A 13,880-nucleotide genomic window follows, 5' to 3' on the forward strand; every position below is an offset into this window, starting at 1 on the left:
GGTAGTGAAAAACCTTTGTAAAGCTCCCTCGTACTTGTTACAAAAAGTTGCATTAGGTTGCACATGCTTACACAACCTTTGTAACCTGCTAAACACCACTCCGTCTTAACTAAAAGGATACACAGATAGAGAGAGAGGGAAGAAAATCTCAAGCCAGAAAAATCGATAATGATACCGTCACCCGTTAAAAAAATGGCCGAACACGATGTTGCCAGCTCGCGAATCGCATTATTATGATGAGATTTCGAGACATGCATAATATTTAATATGGGAAACCTCGGGATGTGATATGATTTAATTATAGACATCTGCCAAAATTCTAATTCTTTATAATATACTAACGTGTGGAAGAATACGCAATCGTTGCATTATATAACACGCTAAGCGTCCCTTGTACGCAGCACCTTCATGGAAGACATTGTTGGGGCATTATTTTGATAATTAATTTTAAATAAATGGCCGAACATTTCAGGTTCCGCACATAACCAGACTACTTAAGAATCTGAGTCACACGTTTGAGTGTATTACCGATGTCATACGACACGTGGAACTATTAATTAAAAAAAAGTAGTGGGGACTATCCATTGTCCCTTGCATGGAAGGGGGAAAGTTTATAAAAGGAATCAGATGATGACAACAGTATCCATTTCACGCGAAGGATCCAAAGCAGAACCACGGTTTGATGGTGTTCTGTTCTATTTAGTGTTTCAGACTGTAAATGTACAGTTTATATCTTCGAGAATATTGTAATTGTCTACAAACAATAGTATTTAAAAACAGGTTGAAGTTATGTGATCGCAAGAACGGTATAATTGTAACTTTTTAAATGATGCAACAAGTATTAATTTCATTATAGTGCAATTAATTGTATTTTGTGTGTTAAAGTGACGCAACAAGTCTTAATCTCATAAAAACTCTTATAAGTGTAGAAGATAACCATTGGAATATGAACGAGCTCAGCGGGAGTAGCAACGGACATGAACCCGTGACCAACGTCAACACCATGGAAGCTTAGAAAGAAAGAATGAGGGTCTTACCCGGGACCCGAACCTTGGATTGTTACGACATGATGATAAGTACTAAAATGAAATATTTTTTTTTATAAATGCGCGGTTATTCATTATGCAGATCACGTAAATTAGGTTAGACATGTAAATTGCATGTATTTTTTTAATTAGAAAGAGAACTTGTGAGTGGTCTTCATATTCATTTATGTTCATTTCATGGCAACCAAGAATGAGCTAGCTGGAAAATTTAGGACCATTTATATTGGTATTATAAATTTGCTCATTCAGGACAAATATTTCAGATTCCCTATGGGAATCAACATCTGTATCATCTGATGGCCAAGCAGGCATCAATTTTTAGTGATGAGACAAAGTCTCTTAGTGCATTGGCACTGCCGGTGGCTCCAGTTAGCCTGCGCAGTGGCCTCCACGGTATGCACTAGCCAGCGTATTGGTAGGTGTGCTAGGTACCAACTGATGAGCCCACCCTAGCACACGAGGGCGAAACGCTGGCAACCAAGAATGAGCTAGCTGGAAAATTTAGGACCATTTATATTGGTATTACATACCACTTAGTCGAGCAGCTCTTCTTCTTTCTCTCAATTCTTCCCAACCCAAACATTGCAACATTTTTGTAACGCTACTCTTTTGTCGGAAATCACCCAGAACAAATCGAGCTGCTTTTCTTTGGATTTTTTCCAGTTCTTGAATCAGGTAATCTTGGTGAGGGTCCCATACACTGGAACCATACTCTAGTTGGGGTCTTACCAGAGACTTATATGCACTCTCCTTTACATCCTTACTACAACCCCTAAACACCCTCATAACCATGTGCAGAGATCGGTACCCTTTATTTACAATCCCATTTATGTGATTACCCCAGTGAAGATCTTTCCTTATATTAACACCTAGATACTTACAATGATCCCCAAAAGGAACTTTCACCCCATCAACGCAGTAATTAAAACTGAGAGGACTTTTCCTATTTGTAAAACTCACAACCTGACTTTTAGCCCCGTTTATCAACATACCATTGCCTGCTGTCCATCTCACAATATTTTCGAGGTCACGTTGCAGTTGCTCACAATCTTGTAACTTATTTATCACTCTATAGAGAATAACATCATCCGCAAAAAGCCTTACCTCCGATTCCACTCCTTTACCCATATTTGACGTGATGATAAAATATTAGTTAGACAGAGTGCTTAGATTAGGTAAATGTAATAGAAAGTAGATTTGTTTTGGCATTGAGCCAAGCCGTAATTTTGTATATTTATTTTCGTGATATCCAAGCTTATTATGATAATGCATGTGATTATGCTTGTAAAAATGGATTATCGATTGTTAACATTAGGATAGCAAGGCACTCTTATTTTCACGTAATTTGCATGATTATATTTGTAGATGGCTGTATTAATTATATGCGTAACTTGTGACATGCCTAGACATCGAACAGACGCCCTCCTATTGAGATCAGCGTTTTCCTTTTATGTGAAATATTTTCCCTTTCTATATATGCGAAAAACGTTATGGATATGTTTAAAATCCATATCTGATTTTATTGATTTGATTTTAAAACGTAGGAAAAACCTAGGCTGTATTCTGTAATCGGATGGAATCGAAGCCGGTCATTCTGAGTTGATGGATGTGAATATAAGAAAATGAACAGTGGATTGATATTGTATTATAGAATTATGGCAGGACAGTGAATTTATAAGCCAGTGGAGCTTTGGAAATATGATATGAGAATACATAATGAAATAAGATTATTTAACAAATATGTGTTCCAAGGGAAACGATTTGCTTTCACCTTGAGATGTTGAAAGGATATTTCTGCCACACTGGGCCATTATTTACCCGGGCTTTGACGTCCAGAGATTTACGATGAGGGGAGAGTGAAGAAGGCTTGTCCCTTTTAAAGGATTACTGTATGCTGTATTGTTCGAGCTATTCCACTTAGAATGAAGGCCGTGCGACACCGATTATTGTTTAAAGGGTTCTTTGACTTTTTCATGTATGATCTTATAATAATATTTAACTAACTGGAACGCCAGTATTATCATTTATTTGTTGACCATATGATTCATTAAGAAAGGCAGTTTTTTTAGTCCCGTTTGTCGATGCTATCTTGGATATCATTGGTTCGAGTTCTGAGGCAACCATGGATTTTTGTTGTCACATTTTTTTTTTTTTATATATACAGCCAATTGCATGTGTATATTGTTATTGTTTATTTTCATACTGTGTACATATTTTCTTTTTTTAATACATTCTTTTAGTCGTGTTTCACACTTTATGTGGATAAAAAATCGAGTTTTATTTTCGTAATTTTTGTCATTGGATTCATTGGGATATGGGTTCGATTTCTGGACCCGACATCAGTCATTTTATTTTGATTAGGATTATATCGACTAGCATTCATTTATTCTTTGTTTATTTTTGTAATATAATTAATTTAGCTAGGTGACCACTTCAAGTTATCTTCAATTTAATTTGTTGTATAAATAATTGCTTCTTCTGATAGTGAAGAAAGTTATTAATGATAACCGTCGCATTTATAAGGATATTTCTGACTTTTTAAAAAAATGTATGTTATACAAATTATAATGTAATATTTATCATCATGTCGGGAAGAAGAAAGAGGTAAAGGAGAAATAAATTTTTTTTGACACTTTACAATTTGTATTTAGTCCATTGGACATTGCATATTCAACATTGATATACTATAAATGTTCAGGATCAACCTTTAATTAATTTGATTTATCAAGGCTCAATAAATAGGTATTTAAATTTTTGTCTGCCTGTCATTTTGCCGAATAACATTGTATCCCAGGTTTCCTTCCGTTCATTTATGCCTTTAAGCTAGTTATGTGTTATTTTCTTTGATCTTCTGCCGCGAACGCACCATGGCCTTGGGAGGTCGGTGGTTTGATTCTATGGAACGGAAGGGTGCAGTAGACCCTTGCACGGTCGGAAGAGCATTTGCTCACCCATCATTCTGAATTTTTTTTTGTTCCTTCCTGATGAGGTGGCATTTGACTCTAGACTAAAAAGGTCCCTTTCCATCAGGCGCTTTGGCGTATGGTGATATATGGCGGTATCCCGATTTTTTTTTTAGGGATTATCATGCAGTCATTTGGTTCTATGCGGCAAATGGCGTGGGGTGGAAAGGTTGCACTATGTTGTTCCTAACACAATGGCACCACTCATAGCCAACACAAACTGATAAGGTTCCTCACCGAGTGTACTAATCACAGGGACTTGCACTATCCCGTGGTGTTCCTCAACATAGTGGGGACCAATCACAAGCAACGCTGACCCACGGCGCCGCTCAGAGCCAACGCAAATAGAGAAGGCTCCCCACCGAGTGTACTAACCACAGGGACGCGCCATATCCCGTGGTGTTCCTCAACATAGTGGGGACCAATCACAGGCAATGCTAACCCACGGCACCACTCATAGCCAACGCAAACCGAGAAGGCTCCTCACCGAGTGTACTAACCACAGGGACTCGCACTATCCCATGCTGTTCCTCAACATAGTGGGTACCAATCACAGGCAACGTTGACCCACGGTGTCGCTCATACAGTGGTACAATGCACAGGCAACGCCCAGACCCGCGGCGTTGCTCACATGGGTACGACGCACGGGTACTGGAAAACCCCCGACCAGGCCATTGATGCTACTAATCACAAACCTATTTCGTACTAACATAGTGGTACTACTCGCAAGTATAGGCAACCCATGGTGTTCCCCACGTGATGGTACGAATCAAAAGTAGTTACATGGTTCTAAATCAACCATCCCTTGGTCGCCCCTTTTAGTCGCCTCTCACGACAGGCAGGGGATACCGTGGGTGTATTATTCGTCTGGGTCCCCCACCCACAGGGGGTAGAGAGAGAGAAAAAAGAAGGGATCCGTCACTTCGAAAAATGAAGTAATGGACGAAGAAAGGCAAGGGCCACGAAGGGCGTGAAAATGAAAAACTCCCTAAGCCTCGAATGCTCTAATACCGTCGGGGTCGGAAAATAACAAGAGTTGACCAAGGGAGGTCGGACAGGATAGAAGAAAGTGAGGAGCCTGGCACAAGTAAGTGGAAGCAATGCCAGGACTCAGCTAAGGGCCCTGTGGTCGCCAATCCACACTCCCAAATTGAGAGCCCCTTGGGCCCCTGTTAGTCGCCTCTTACGACGGGCAGGGGATACCGCGGGTGTATTCTACATGTGCGTCCCCCACCCGCAGCGGGTATTTACTATAATAGACTGAACGCTGAAAGGCATAATAGTCTATAATGATAATGTATGTAATGTATGTATGTATGTATGTATGTATGTATGTATGTATGTACCTAGCTGAATCCCTTCCTGCCACTTAATACCTTTTAGCAAATGATCCCTGTAAACTATGAACAACTAAGGTAAAGATTACAACATTGTCTAATCCATGTAAGTACCCTGAACCAAGAACTCATTCTACCATTAATCCTATAGTCCCCCAGTATGGCCAACTTTTTTCCCTCGGTACCCTGTCATATGCTTTTTCTAAATCTAACAAACATAAACACAACTGTCTATTCCTCTCGTAGCATTTTTCAATTGCGTGGTGCATACTGAAAATCTGATCCTGACAGCCCCTCTTTGGTTTTTAGAAAATAAAACTTGGAGAATTAGTGTAGCTGAATTCTGTAATGAATTTGAGCGGGGGGGGCAGGAGTTCCGCAGGGCTGTATTTTTGGAATTTTATATTTACTCATACTGTTTAATTATATGTATCTAGGTAAAGAATTAGAATCAAAGATAAGGCTATTTGTGAATGATGTTATACTGTATAGAGCGGAAAATGAATTGCAGGATTGTGAGCTACCTAGGCAATGTGATGAGATGGACAGTGGACAGTGGTATGATGGTAAATGGATATAAAGTCGAGTTTTAAGTTTCTCCAAGAGGAAAGGTCCTCTTAATTATAATTACTGTGTTGATGGATTAATAGTACCTCAATGGGTATACTGTAAGTAACTAGGTGTTAATATAAGAAATGATCTTCATTGAGGAATCTTAACCCTTTCGGACCATGTACGCACAATTGTGTGGACTCATATTTTATTTAAGTCTGAGCTCGTTTGACATTTTCTTGCCTCTAGACCGGACTGCAGTGCTTGTGCGGGACACGTAGCATGTACTTCAGTTGTTTTATTTAGCGCTTCACCACCAGGAGGCGGGAGGAAGAGCTTAAAAATACAGTTCATCGGCAAGATGGCGGGAAGCAGTAAAGCCTAAAGTAAGTATTTATTTATTGCATTCATATTAATCTAGAAGCTTTACTGAATATCAGAATATAATCAGTGAAGTGTGTAAATTGTTTAGCGAACGTAAATTTGCAACTTACAGCATCGTACGTAATACCATGAGGTTTTGAATGTTGAAGTGCACAGTTTTGCAGGCTAGGTTTCCCTACAGGCAATGCATGCAGGAGTGCTTAGTGCTGCCACCAAAAGGACTGTGAAAGCAGAATTCGTACTCTACGTGAGAAATGTAATGTATAAGATTCTAATTGTTTTAAATTGTTACACACTGTAAAATAGAATATTTGATCATGTACATGTGTATATTCACACGTAAAGAGCTGAATTTTTAATGTCTTTCTTTTTTGTAAATAGTGAATTAAGTCCAAACACGCGCAATTGTGTGGGTCGTGTTTTGCAGACGATAGTTCTTATTTGTAAAGTAAACTGTAAACACGAGTATTTGAGAGCATATTAGTAAGTTTTTGATGTACAAACAAAAATTCACACGTCCAGTTTTCTTTCAGGTCTGACGGCAAGGTGGTGCCGCCAAAAGGACTGTAAAAGCAAAACTCGTCCTCATTGTAGAAAGTGTAATGTATACTTGTGTTTGAAATAAGAATTTAATTGTTTTAAATTATTCCACACTGTAAAATATAACTTTTTTTTTTGCTAGGGGCTTTACGTCGCACCGACACAGATAGGTCTTATGGCGACGATGGGATAGGAAAGGCCTAAGAGTTGGAAGGAAGCGGCCGTGGCCTTAATTAAGGTACAGCCCCAGCATTTGCCTGGTGTGAAAATGGGAAACCATGGAAAAGCATCTTCAGGGCTGCCGATAGTGGGATTCGAACCTACTATCTCCCGGATGCAAGCTCACAGCCGTGCGCCTCTACGCGCACGGCCAACTCGCCCGGTAAATAGAACATTTAATCATGTACATATGTGTATTAACATGTACGGAGTTGATTCTTTTTGTAAGTAGTGAATTAAGTCCTGACACGCACAACTGTGTGGGTGCATTTTTTTTTTTGATGTTAATTTTTATTTTGTAAAATAAGCTATAAATAAATGTATTTAAGAGCATTTCAGTCCGTTTTTGATATACAAACAAAAATTCACACCTGCAGTTTTCTTCCAGGTCTGAAAGGGATATTAATAATAATAATCTTATTGGCTTTACGTCCCACTAACTACTTTTACAGTCTTCGGAGACGCCGCGATGCCGGAATTTAGTCCCGCAGGAGTTCTTTTACGTGCCAGCAAATCTACTGACACGAGGCTGTCGTATTTGAGCACCTTCAAATACTACCGGACTGAGCCAGGATCGAAGCTGCCAAGTTGGGGTTAGAAGGCCAGCGCCTCAACCGTCTGAGCCACTCAACCCGGTGAAAGGGATATTAACAAGGTTGTTACGGATGGTTACAGATCTCGTCACGTTGTTATGAAGGTATTTAGAGGTTGTAGTAAGGGTGTAAACGAGGGGACATATAAGTCTGGGTGAGACCCCAATTCGAGTATGGTTCCAGTGTATTGGGACCCACACCAGTACTACTTGATACATGAACTGAAAAAATCCAAAGGAAAGCAGCACTATTTGCACTGGGTGATTTTCGACGAAGTAGTAGTGTTACAAAATATTGCGAACTTTGGGCTGGGAAGATTTGGGAGTTGTATGTTACGTCTTATGAATCTCATTTTTGGTCCACGGTGAATGTCTAGTATATATAATTTTTTATATAGTACAAATAACCCTTTAATTATTTTATTCTTATATTCTCGCGAATATTGCTGGACATGTTTTGTCCTATGTTTACATCATCAGCCGTATTCCCTTAGTACAGATTATAATTAACACAAAGAATAGGTCGTAAAAGACACTACACAATTAATGAATGCATAAGTAAAACATGTTATCCTTTTCAAAGTAAATGGATGAAAGTCTAATGAATCTTATAATTTGATACTTTTTCCTTCAGGTGTGTAGCATCTCCAGCTTCGCAACCAGGTACATGGAACACATAAATGTGGGTAAATATTGTATGTTTTCTGCAATGAGCACCCATATGGATATAGTAGGACATTCTTATAGAGCAATTTTTGAGGATAATGAAAAGAATTGACAAAGGTAGTCTCATGAACGCAACACAAAATTAGTTTATTTTTCTAGATCAATTTTATAATAACTATAGGTAAAGAGGTAAAGAGGTAAAGATAAGAGCGTTCAGTCTGCAAGCCTCTAAGAATTTACTAAACGTATCGTAATCTATAATCTTCATTTCCGTATTGACGAATTGCACAATTAAAAATAGGAGAGGATTTCCACCAATCAATACTTATTTATTGCATATATTAAGCTACAGGACCGGTTTCGACCTCATATACAAGGTCATCTTCAGCTGAACCATACATACATATTTATATAATGAAGCTTTGATTAAGATTGTGTTGTTAAAGGAATGCTACATGATGATGATGTACATTTAGTCACATACAAATGGGGAAAGTCTTAGCCTGAACTGGCGTATATGTCATTCTGTACAATATTGCAACTGTATGTCTAAAATATTATGTTGAAGGTCTTAAAATTAGTGTATAAAATATGTCTTTACTTAAACTAACTTATAGATAAATACAATATATAAAAGCACTTCATGCATATGAACATTCGTTCTTGCTTGTTGGTCAATACATCGACTAACTTCCGTATTTAAGTCTTATTTACAGTTGTACATTTCAGCTGCTATTCTTGGAGTTTGTAAAATTGCATGGGTAAAAGATTTTGTCTTCATGTGTATATGTGGGATAAAACACTTTCAATTTTTAAAAAGTGCCAAATGTATGGATGAAATTCAACTAAAATATGTTCAGCTCTGCTGTGTGTGTTGCCTTTTTATTGGAACCAATTCATGTTGTCCTGTGGCGTCCGTAAATTTGGATGACATTGGGTTCAAAGTTGTGGCTCCTTTCCCATTTGTAGCTGTGCAATGATGTTATGTTTATCTGTGGAAGATAAGATTGAGTTATAAGTGACATCGTGTTGGAGGAATGTCTATGGGTTATGTGTGTGAATTGGAATATGTACTTACTGTTGTTGGTGTAGCTGAGTTGTGTTTGACGTGCGAGCTTGTAATGTACTACTTCGTGTTCTTGTTGGGCTCATACTAGCTGCTGTGAGGGGAAGGGAAGGAGTGGTAGGGAGAGTTGTTGTTGTTGTTGTTGTTGTTGTGGGGGTAGGGGTGGAGCTGGGTGTGTTGTTTGGTGATTTTCTGTTGCGTGTCGCGTTCTGTTTATCGATTAACTTAAGGTAAGGGTTTTTTAGCGCGGGGATAACTGTATTGAAGATGATGTTAATTTTTTCTGTGATTTAATTTATGTTGTAATTTGGATTGGTGTACTGATCTAGAGTGATGTAAAATTCTTCTGTTATGTTGAGCAGGGGGCCTTTGGGGTTTATGTTTAGGATTTGCATATCGTTATCTATGTTTGTAAAACTGTGTTTATAGTCTGCAACATGTTGTCCTATTGAGGAAAAATGATTGTGTTTCACTGCGTTTATGCGTTCGTTATATCGGGTTAGGCTGTTTCTACCGGTACGTCCGATATAGCTTGTCTCGCAGTTATTACATTTGATACGGTATACCCCTGAGTGGTTGGATTTGTTGTTGCTGTTGATTGTCCTGACGTTGTGTATGATGTTGGTACTATTGTGTGTAGTTCTGAATGCTATTCTTAGGTTATATTTTTTAAAAATGTTAGTTATGGGGTATATGTGTACATTATTGAAAGTGAATAGTGCATAATCTTTCTTGGATTCGTCTACTTTTGTTAGTTTGGTTTTGGGTTGGGATTTTATTTTGTGAATGATTTTGTTAACCATTTTTTTCTTGAATCCATTGTTTTTAGCTATGTCATGAATTAATTGTAATTCTTTGTTTAGATCTTCTTTTGTTAACGGTATATTGAATGCTCTGTGTATAATGCTATAGTAGGCTGCTCTTTTGTGTATGTTGGGGTGAACGGAATCCATTTTAATTGTATTTGAGGTATGCGTGGGTTTTCTGTATATTCTGTAAGAAAGGTGGTCATCATGTCTAGTTGTCGTTATGTCCAGGTAGTTCAGTTTGAGATTGTTTTCGGTTTCCATGGTAAATTTTATATGGGAATCTATTGTATTGAGTTTATCTAATATATCAGTTTCATTTGTGGACCTATTGTCGAGGATGATAAAAATGTCATCAACAAATCTACACCAAAAAAATATATGGTCTATTTTGTTAATGAATGTGTGCTCTAAATAGTCTATGTAAATTTCGGCGATTATACCAGAAGCGGGAGATCCCATCGGTAAACCCTGTTGCTGATAGATACTATCATGAAATTTAAAGTAGTTGTTACTAATGGCAAAATTAGGTAATTTAATGAACTCTTCTATTTCCAAAGTGCTTAGATTGCTATGACTTTTTAGGTTAGATTCAATGATTTCTATTGTTCGTTTTGTGGGAATGTTCGGGTACATGTTTATTATGTCAAATGATGCGAGTTTGTGATATGGTTCAATCTTTAATCCTTTTGTCCTATTACAAAAATCTATTGAGTTCCGTACTGTTTTATTAGCTAAGAATACGTACCGTAATGTGGGGTAATTCCGATATAACGGGGCATTATCGATCATTCGGTCTTCCTTCTGAAAACTGAGCCTTCCCGCGAAACCGCGACGACAATGGATCCAATACGCGGCGTATAAACAAAGGGAACATTATTGGCTATCTGACTGCGCACTAAGAATATGTGCATTCTTGTCCACAATTCACCGGGAGAGGTTGTTAAGAAGTGAGAAATTTATTAAATTATCGCTGTCATTGAAAACTTCTGTTTCAGAAGGTTACATACCATACACTGGCGGTAAGTTAATACTGCAATCCTATCTTCTGTTATTTGGTATCATATAAAGCTTTTGCGCAAGTTTCTACATTACACCGTTTTAAAGTTACGGCTTTTTATATACGAAGTTGTCTTGTTATAGGGTAATACCGATCATGGTGAGGACATATGTGAAGAAACTGGGACCTGTTGCAAGGTGTAGATATAACCCTATCCACTTAGAGAGTGCAGTAAAAGCTGTCCGTCAAGGGAAAATGAGTATCCGGAGAGCATCTGAACAGTTTGCTGTGCCATATACCACACTAAACGACAAATTGAAGAACAGATATTCACACAAGGTGGGTACACCGACAGCCTTAACCAGGGAGGAGGAAAAAACTCTCGTCGAAGGGCTGCTGTTATGTGCCAGGTGGGGTTTCCCGCTCAGAAATACTGATATACGTAACATCGTCCAGGGTTACTTGAACCACGCTGGGAAGGTCGAGAAAAGGTTCGCAGATAACCGTCCCGGGTTAGACTGGATTCAAGGTTTTCTCAGGAGGAATCAGGAACTCACAGTGAGGATTGGGGAGAACACCAAACGATCCAGGGCAGCTGTTACGAGAGATATTATCATGGACTATTTCCATAACCTGCAAAACACACTAGAGGGAGTCCCTATGTCAAATATTATAAATTATGATGAGACAAATTTCTGTGATGATCCGGGAAATGTGAAGGTTGTTGTGAAACGTGGGGTCAAACATCCTGAGAGAATTTTAGACTCGTCGAAAACGAGTATCAGTGTTATGGTGGCTGCGGCTGTAGACGGCACAGTGTTACCACCATTCACCGTCTACAAAAGTAAGCATCTGTATGACACGTGGACAGAAGGAGGGATCAGCGGTGCTGGCTATAGCCGAAATATGAGTGGCTGGTTTGATCTTACGATGTTGGAGGCATGGTTTAATAAGAAAATTATCTTGCCTTATATAAAGACATTACAGGGGCCCAAGGTCATGATAGGCGATAACTTGTCGAGCCATCTCTCAATTAACGTAATCAAGCTATGTGAAAAGCATGACGTCAAATTTGTTCTATTGCCTCCGAATGCTACCCACCTTTGCCAGCCTCTTGATGTTGCCTTCTTTCGTCCCCTAAAGATGGCTTGGCGAAGTGTGCTGGATGAATGGAAGAAAACGAATAGGGGAGTGGTGCACAAATCAGAGTTCCCTAAACTTCTAAAAGAGACATTTAATAAGATAGGTGTAAATTGTGCAACGAATATTATTTCTGGGTTCAGAAAAACGGGTATTGTTCCTTTCTGTCCAGAAAACGTGCTACGCCAGATTCCACATGATGACAGTGCTGATGACATCAGTCGAGAACGATCGTGGACTGCATCGTTCATTCAACATCTCGAGCGAGCCCGGGTTGGAGAGGCAAGAACGAATGCACCGGTTCGCTGTGCGAAGCGCTTGACTGTTCCTCCCGGCAAAGGGATCGTGGTGAGAGATTTGGCCACCAATGCAGCTGACAAGGATGATGATGATGATGATCATCATCATCATCATCATCATCATCATCATCATCATCAACGTATAGAGACTGAAGTAACTTCAGAAGAAGAATTAACATCAGAAGAAGACAATTCAAGTTTTGAGGCGAGGGAAACCTGTCACGCCATCTCCACCACAGAAACTCTATCTTCTCATGAAAGTGGGGGGAAAGATGGGTCGTCTATAAATGACTTTGTTCTCGGTGCATTTCCGACGAAGAAGAGAATTCGGCGTTTCATTGGCCAGCTGGTGAGAGTTAGTCCGGGCACACTCGAAGCAAATTTTCTGAGGAAGAGGATCCTGGCTGGCACAACATATTTTGTATTTCCAGACATTTCCGATGTAATGGAAATCGAAAAGGAAGAAATTGAGAGGAAACTTATACCAGCGTACTGCAAACGAGGGAAGTTCGTTTTCCTTGATATAGAACATGATGATGTGGAGTAGAAGGCGACTAACTATGTCCTTGTGAAAAAAATTGTGATTAGTGCCTCTTAAATGTAACATTTTTATCTGTATAAACTGTTTAATATGTCTTATCTATTTTATTATGTTTTACTTTACTATTAGTAAAATATCCCGTATCTTCTTTACTATTGGTTCGAATAGTTTTACTAAATAGCTTGAAAATAGAATGTGTTTAGAGACTTCAATTTTCTTATTTTTAGTGATTTAATGATTGTTTATTTGCTTTGTTTTAGGTTTATATGTTAAGAAATATTTTTAAAAAGTAAAAATGTGATCGGTATTACCCATAAGACGGTCAAATACCGATAATCAAGAAAAATAAATGACTGATCGGAATTACCCCACTCCATGGGGTAACACCGATCACCGATTTTTATTAATTTTTTTCAATATTATCAACTACTTACGATTCTTTGTTACGTCAAATAAAAGCTAATGAATCATTAATCTTATATATTTAATTTCGTAAGTACTACATAAATAACGCGGGACGTATCCGAAAAAAACCTTAAAAAATGATCGGAATTACCCCATTTGACGGTAGTGCTTTTTGAGAAATCGTTGAATAAAATGCGAAAGTTTATAGGTTGGGCTTGCTCTGTAGTTAATAATAGGTCTCATTGGAATATGTTCTTTATGTATTTTGGGATAAGCTTTAGCAGTGGGTATTTGAAGATTCATTGCTATAAGTTTAGAGGATTC

The 13,880-nt window shown here is 38.5% G+C and overlaps 1 protein-coding gene across 1 annotated transcript in view; it reads right to left on the minus strand.

Annotated features, from left to right (window-relative positions):
• The window catches only part of yata (N-terminal kinase-like protein yata), an 882,319-nt gene that overhangs the window by 495,782 nt on the left and 372,657 nt on the right, over nt 1-13,880 (minus strand). The window lies entirely within an intron of this gene.

This window comes from Anabrus simplex, chromosome 2 (genome assembly GCF_040414725.1).
Source record: "Anabrus simplex isolate iqAnaSimp1 chromosome 2, ASM4041472v1, whole genome shotgun sequence".
NCBI lineage: Eukaryota > Metazoa > Arthropoda > Insecta > Orthoptera > Tettigoniidae > Anabrus > Anabrus simplex.